Source organism: Echinops telfairi, unplaced genomic scaffold (genome assembly GCF_000313985.2).
Source record: "Echinops telfairi isolate 266 unplaced genomic scaffold, ASM31398v2 ScPeMD7_7424;HRSCAF=8462, whole genome shotgun sequence".
NCBI classification, from domain to species: domain Eukaryota; kingdom Metazoa; phylum Chordata; class Mammalia; order Afrosoricida; family Tenrecidae; genus Echinops; species Echinops telfairi.
The window spans coordinates 66,962,524-66,970,649 of NW_022111324.1; the positions used below are offsets into that span (position 1 = coordinate 66,962,524).

The 8,126-nt window shown below is 39.6% G+C and overlaps 1 non-coding gene across 1 annotated transcript; it reads right to left on the reverse strand.

The window, feature by feature from the left end:
* Positions 1–301: 301 nt before the first annotated feature.
* Positions 302–464, reverse strand: LOC115872516. Its single transcript, XR_004047913.1, has one exon. It is a non-coding gene; the product is annotated as a U1 spliceosomal RNA (small nuclear RNA).
* Positions 465–8,126: the final 7,662 nt, after the last annotated feature.

Genomic DNA, 8,126 nt, shown 5'->3' on the forward strand with positions numbered 1-8,126 from the left:
GGCAATCTATGGGCTAAGTAATAAATGATTATCGAGGGGCCCAGTGGATTCTTGTGTGGCTATCTTATATGAAGTCAGAAAACAAAACATAATCTCAATTATGTAGTGGACAATTTTGCTCCCTGACTATAAAAATATTGGAAAATTTTTAACTTTCATAAAACACTGAATAAACTCTGATAAGGGAAATAAAATCAATAACTCCAATTGTTCTTACTTCCAGATTTAATTGCATATTGATATTTTCTACGTGGTACATTAGATTGTAGAGCATTGTGTTTAAAGTTTTGTTTTGTTTTTACAGGGGAGTACGCGAATGCAGTCCCCTACTCCCACAAAGGATGCAGTCGAGTTTCCCATTTTGGGGGAAATCTCAGGCATCAACACATCCCAGCGCAATGGAAAAGGCTCGCCCTGGGAAAACCACCTTCATGATCATGGTATCTCCCCTGCCAGGTAAGTATGTGTTTAAAGTTTTATATTGATGTAAACTTTAAATAAGGAGAAATGTATACGCATAAAGTTTGAAGATTTTGACAAATTGTATACATCTCATAACTGTTGTGGGGTGCCTCACAGATGGGGTTCCTTCCCTTGCCTGGTTAAGAATATGAAGCAGGGAGCCAAGCTTGCCATGAAAGCAAAATGATTTATTAGAGAAGTAAGGGGGGAAAGCCGCGGGGAGGGGGATGGAGCTAAACTAAGGGAGGCTACTCTCTTGCCCAATAAGACAAGAGAAAAGGTTTTTAAGAGCGTTTAGGCAGAAAGGACTTTATATTTATTGATGGACAGAGGTGGAGAATTCTAGGAATTGGGCTTACATGTGTGGAGTAATGGTAATTGGGTGAACACACAATAATTGTTTTTAAAAGAATGGTGTGTAGGTAAAGGCTTCTGGGTAGGGTGGCCTTACTTACTACAGGAAAGTGCACATATGCACCTGGCAGAGGACTCAGACCTGAGGAATTAGGTCCTGCTTCTATGACTAGTTTAAGCTGGTCAAATGGGTGAATTCTGCAATGCAAGGACATGGAACTGAAACACATCATTCTTATATTCGAAAAAAACGCCTCATTCTTGCAGGGGAGAAGGAAATTGAAAATGGTAGAGGCTACTGAAATATGCAATATATTAAACCTTAACTGGGTGTGGGGTGTGATTGAGACCATGCATATTGGGTTGGGGAAATCCATCCAAGTCATTGTGTCTTTTCTTAAACTTCATGAAAATGGAATTATATAGTGTATTAGTCTGGGTACTTTGGAGAAACAAATCCACAGCAACTCATGTATAAGAGAGAGTTTTATGTAAAGAAAATGTGCATCACGAAAACATCCCAACCCAATGTTGCCCAAGCCCACAAGTCCAACATTAACCCATTAACCCATTAACCCAACGCCAGTCCACAAAGTCCTCCACCTCACAAAACAGAGGCGATGATGCCAACTGCAGGAGGAAAGCTGAGTCAGTGAACGAACAAGCATGTCAGCACTAGCAGGGGTCTCCACACAGCTGCTCCAGCACCCAGGGCTGCATCGGGAGAGGTCCATGCAGCTTCTCCTTGGGGATGTCTTGTAGGAAGTCAATCTTGCAAGCTGAAGCAGGGAACTGCTAAGGCAGCTGCACCCTGGTGCAACCATCACAAAACAAGAGACCCAAGAACTAGAAAGGCGAGGCTCACCACCCATTTATCCCTCTGCCTTTCAATTAGCCCCACATGTGGTTATCAGCCAGGCTGGCACAATTAACTAACTCATATAGTAACAGCTTTTAGTATCTCATTTCTCTCATTCAGCATGTTTTTTTGAGATTCACTTATGTATACAGAAGTCGTTTATTATTTTTATTGCTATATCATACTTCATTATGTAGCACAATTTGTTTATCCACTTTCTTACTGAAGTTTCAAGTTGATTTCAGTGCTTGATATTATGATTATCATGAGTAAACAGCTTATGAAAATTTATATATATGCACTTATACATACATTTCAACTTTTCTTGAAATTTTAAATTCTTTATGTAATTTGCAGAATAATCAAACAAAAATTGCAAAAAAAAAAAGCCAAAGAGTTTCCCAGAGTGGTTCCATCATTTTATGCAACCATTTGCAGTCATTATTAGAGTTTCTGGTGTTTAACATGAAACTCAAAAACCCATTGCTGTCAAATCCATTTTGATGCCTACCAATCCCATAGGATAGAGGAGAACTGCCCCACAGCGTTTCTGACTCCTCACAAGATAGATCGTCGCAGTGGCTGCAACAATGGACTTAAACATAGCAGCGCTCTGACAGTGTTTTGTTCTGCTGTGCACAGGGTCCCTGGGAGTGAAACCCACTCCTTGGCATTTAACAACAACAATCTTGACAGAAGCAGCCTGCTGCCTTTCTCCGATGGAGCAGCTGGTGCATTAGAATCACCTAAGCTTTGGTTAACAGCCAGAGCATCAACGCTTCATTACCAGGGTTCCTTGCTGTTTAAACGCTCTCTAACATTTGTCATTTTTATAATGGATGGAAAGTGGATTCCTAGTGGCATAGTAGGTTAAGTGTTGGGCATCAGATCAACAAACGCGTTCAACCTACTAGCCATTTCTCAGGAGAAAAAGTAGGCGCCAGTATGGATTTTCTGTCGCAGTAACTCTGTGGAAGAGTTCTAGTCTATTCCATACAGTCATGAGGAGACAGAATCCAGGGCAGTGTGTTTGGTTCAGTTTGGTTTCAGATATGAAGTCATACCTTATTGTTCGTGCTTGTACTTGCTAATTGCTAATGATATCAAGCATGTTTGCATATGCTTACTAAAAATTACATATCTTCCTTGTATGAAGATTCCTCAAAATTTTTGCCTGTTTTTGTTTTTTAAATTCTTTGCCTTTATAATCATTGAATTTGTAGGAATTCTTTATATACCTTTGATACATCATAATTCAGACATTATAAATATTTAATAAGGGTAGTGTTTTCGATAAGTAAAAGATTATAATTGTTAAGGCTCTTCAATTTATTAACTATTTGTCTTTTTTTTTTTTTTTTTAAGAAAAGGAACCTGGTGGCTTAGGGCTTATGTGTTGGGCTTCCAACTGCAAGGTCCGCAGTTCGAGAACACCAGCCAGCTTCTCGGGAGAGCATTCTATGCCTGTAGAGAGCTACAGTTTCAGAAACTTACAAAGACTGTTCTAACCTGTCCTGCAGGGTCACTAGGAGTCAGAATTGACTCGATGGCAGTGAGTTTGGATTTTTTTCCTAAGAAATCTTTACCTAGTTCAGTTTTAAAAGACACTCTGCTGTATTTTCTTTTAGAAGTGCTTACAGTGAACAACTGACACCAAATCTCAAGTACAAAACACAGTGCCTTCTAAAACCTGGGATGGTAAAGGTAGTATCAATACACCAAGAACACTAGCGATTCAGTAGCTTTGTTGTTCTGCACACCAGAGCATCATCATGCGCAGCATGGCCAGTGCCTGGAGGTTCAAGGCCCTCATTTTGGTGTTATTTTTGGAGATGACTTGGATTTCTGTAGTTTTGGCTTTCTTGATGATCAGTCATGCTTTGCAGAAAAGGCTGCCAAGCTAAACTTTTCCCTGGGTGAGAAAACACATGTTTACCCACGTGCAAACCTGAGCTTCAGTGTCTTGCTGCAATTGCATCAGTGAAACCTCTTTTTCAAATATTACTCTTTGCCTTCATGGAAAAATAGCATCTTTAGCAAAAAGGACAAGTGGGCAAAGGTTTTCCTCACACCAACATAGGGGTAGCATTTAAAAATGGAAGTGGCTTGTGTAACCTACTTCTCTTTGGTTTTAAAATAACATAGCTCATAGAATTTGCATTTATTTTTAATTCCTGGCCTTGTGACCCCAGCTCCTGTTTTACTTGATAAATTCCATCTTGCCTGCCACAAGCGGCCATTCAATTTTGATCTCTTTCTAATATGTTTCATCAACCCAGGTTTGAGGTAGGTTACCAGTTTCTAGGCTGGGAATTGGGTATTGCAAGGAAGAAATGGCCTGTCAGTAATTCTTTACCACTCGAATTTCTTATTTTGAGTTGTTATTATAGCTGTGAAATATGAATTACATAGTCCTACTCTGACACGCATGGGGTTGCTTTGAGTCAGAATAACTGACCATTTTTTTCTTGTTGTTTTGGTAATGTTAATTATTACCTACAATTAGGTAGTATGAAGATGTAACACTTAACAGAGTCCCTGATTATTCTCATAAAAGTGGTTGGTTGGTTTTTTCAGTTTCCCCACCATGGTTCCACAATTGGGAGCCCTGGTCAAGCAGTGGCTATGCTTCCAGCAGCAATCTGCGTGGTCAGTAGTTCGAAAGCCCGAGCAGCTCTGCAGGAGAAAGCCCGGCTCTCCACTCCAGGAAACAGTTATACTCTGAACCCACAGGGGTCGCCATGAGTCAGCATGGGCTTCAGGGCAGTGAGTTCATTTGTGTGTTTATGATTCCATAACCAACTCTTTGAGTTAACAAAAAGTAAACGTTGAGCACTCCTAACTGCCCACATAGACATATATTCATCTACATTCTATTATGCTAGAACACTAATAGAGAGAAAGATCACTTCAGAAATAACGTGAGGAATATCTGCATGGAAAATAAGTTCTTAGTCAGAAATAAAGAGGTTTAAATTAGCAAATTGGCCAGAAACCAAGAAGAGGTTTTGTTACAGCATTTGTGTTAACAAAATAAAGAACATCGCCTTAGAAATATTTTATACACCCTGACAAAATGCTGGTAGAAAAATCAATATATACCGTACTATATATATTACATACACTACAATTAACCAAATGTTTTATTATGTTTTCCTCATATAAGGGTTTAGTAATGTTATTTTTGTCTTCATCGCAAAAGTATGGGAACTTTTTGTAACATTATAAAAAATGCAGAAATTTATACAGAAGAAGGAAAAAAGATGTGGATCTTTCCCCGAGCAGTCCCATCCTTGGGGAATCCATATATACAAACACAAAAACCTGTCCACACCTCATTTATCATATCTGCTACCTTTTTTACTGTCTTTGGGAAAATGTTGTTGTGCTGTTTTTTTAACTACTCTATATCTTACCCTGAGTTTTTCTCATTTATAGAGATATTTAAGGCAATTTTTTTCTGGTTAGTACATACATTTGAATGCTTATGTTAAATACATTCATGTTTTAAAATAGATTTAAATAGATTCTTTTGTTAAATTGTTTGATACAAGTACATTGTTTATATAGGAAGTCCCTGGTCTATGAAGCTCTCATTTATAGATAACTTCTCTGGGCCCTTAATACTGGACTTCAGACTATCTGTTATGCTCAACAGAGTGAAACAGGAACAGACTGGAATTTTTATAATGTGGTCGACTTATTTTGATAATCAGATTAAGAAAAATGATGGGCTGATTGCTGAACCTATAGAGACAGCAAGTTGAATAAGGGCTCCTAGGGGTTGCAGTGCGGGAGGGGGCTAAAAGGGAGCTGATATGATGGAGTTCAAGAAGGAAGAGAATGTTTTGAAACTGATTGTGGCAGCAATTGTACAATCCTGCTTGATGTGATAGGACAATGGAATGATACGATCTCTATACTATTTACCAATAAAATGGTTTTAGAAATGAAAAAAAGAAGAAAATCCATGTGTTAGCCTGGGTTGACTAGAGAAATAAATCCAGAGACACTCATATATGTGTAAGAAAGAGCTTATATCAAGAAGTTTTATATATCAGGAGTACATCCCAGCTCAGTCCAACTCAAGGCCATAAATCCAAAAATACTAGTCCACAAGTTCCCCTTCAGATTCACAGTCACAAGCAATGATGCAGAATGCAGGAAGATCACAAGCCGGTGGGTGCAAAGTCTTATGGATCCAATGGCAGCAGATGCATCTCCAGGGCTCTGGCAGGTCTCAGGGTGGCTCGGCCAGCAGGAAGGTGAAATCAGAGAGAGAGGAGGGAAGTTCCCAGGACCCCCTTTATGAGAAGGCCATGCCCACAAGGAGTTGCCATCAGTCTATGACATGATTCGCAAGCTAACCTCCACCTCCTATATCTTCAAGTTGACGTGAAATCATGTAACCACAACAATGCATATTTCACTGAAAATTCCTTGCATTAAAAAAAATCTAGTTAAAAAAAAATAGGTTGAAGTCTTGGAATGAGAGACACAGATTAGGTATAGCAAGCCCTCTCCGGAGCCTGATGTATGAAGTTGGGTCATTGGCAGGACTATGGAAAGCCACACATTTTGAAAGCACCACAGTAGGCCCCTATGGTTGAGTCAGTCAATTGCCATTGTTGAAGCTCTGCTTTAGTGTTATAAATTAAATATCAACCTCACTTTGAAATGATTAGAATAACTCATACTTCCCCCCACTCAAATTTTTTAAATCATAATCACTTTAATTTGCTGAATATGCAGCATTTAAATCATTGTAAAGCTTTGAACATTTCTTGCATAAAAGTAAAAGCTAAATAAGAACCATACACACCTGCTCAGACTGACCTAGTGACCGATGAATTCTAAAAGACGCAGGAGCAGGTATAATCCATATTCCAGGGATTGCCTATAAATCAGTTCTGGATCTCTGGGTGGCAGAGACAGTTTGCTATGAGCTACTGACCTAACGGTTATTGGTTAAAACCCACCCAGCAGCACTGCCAAAAAAAAAAAAAGAAAGAAAGACAAATAAACCAGGTGAGCTGCTTTCAAGAATGTCATAAAAAGATGCGTTTTTAATGGTTACCAGGGGTTGGAGGAGGGGCCCTGGTGGAGTAGTGGTTATGGGTTGGGCTGCTACCCACAAGGTCAATTACGTGAGAACCATCAAACACTGTGAAAGAAAGATGAAGCTATCTACTCTCATAAAGAGGTATAGTGTTGGGAACCCACAGGGGCAGTTCTACCTTGTCCCATAGGGTTGCTATGAGTTGGAATCAACTCAATGGCAGTGATTTTGTGAGTGTGAGGAGTTGTATGGGGAGGGAGGTATATTTGTGTTAATTTGGGTGAAAAAAAACCCACAATATACAATAAGAGAGAAGTTGGTGAAAATGATGGAGGTAGGGGAAGAACTCAGAGGAGTGCAAGAGTTAGAGACAACAAAGGTGCATGGTATTATAAAGAATCCTGTAATAGTAGTCATCTATGAGTAGATGCATGGCTAGACATGCAGGCTGAAAGGGTGCGGGAGTTACTGTAGGAACCTATCAGAAATATATGTAGGTTCCACAGATTAAATTTTTTAACCTTTGCTGCAAATCCGTCCATACATGTGGTGGTGCATGTGTGGGGCAAAGTTGTGAAAATTCTCTAGACATAACTTTGAGTGAATGAATTGCTCAAGTCTTACAGCATAATCTATTAAAATAACCTCCTTTGATGAGTAGCAGCTGAAGTCTCACATACTTGTGAGTGGTCATTTCAGGTGAACCTGTTGGTTTCTCTGTTTAAGGGAAAGAAGAGTGATTAAAAGAAAAGACAGAGGCAAACGATTATCCCAGCAGACTAATGACATCACAGACATCACAAGCGTGAGACCAGAAAAACTAGAGGCTACTACGATACCACGATCAAGTGCTCTTAAAAGGACCACACTATAAGGGTCTAGATAAGGTGGAAGAAAAGTATGCATTAAAGCTCAAAGTCATAAAAGAGAGCAGACTGACTGCTGAGATAGAGACCGCTAGAACCCCCAAGACCATGGCCCGCAGTCACCCTTCAGATCCGGAAATGAAATCAACCCCTCACCCACCATGGCTGTCTTCAGCCAAACAGGTCTGTCAGGGGAGCAATAACGCGAAGGAACTATGCACACCTTTGGACAACTACGTACTAAAGAGCAAACGAGCAATATTTACACAAGGACAAAATTGAGAAAGGTTAGGAAAGAAAGCACAGGGAGGAAGTGATAAGTGATCGTTACATTAAAGAGATTGCAGCGAATGAAATGAACAAAATGTGTGCGACTTGTTGACTGAAACTGATGACCTGCTCTGTAAATTCTCACTCCGTTTACAATAAGAATTGAAGCATGAGAAAGACAGACCGCAGTTAACAAAACCCTATGGAGCAGTTCTATTCTGTGACCCACTGAGTTGCTGTGAATTGGAATTGAAAT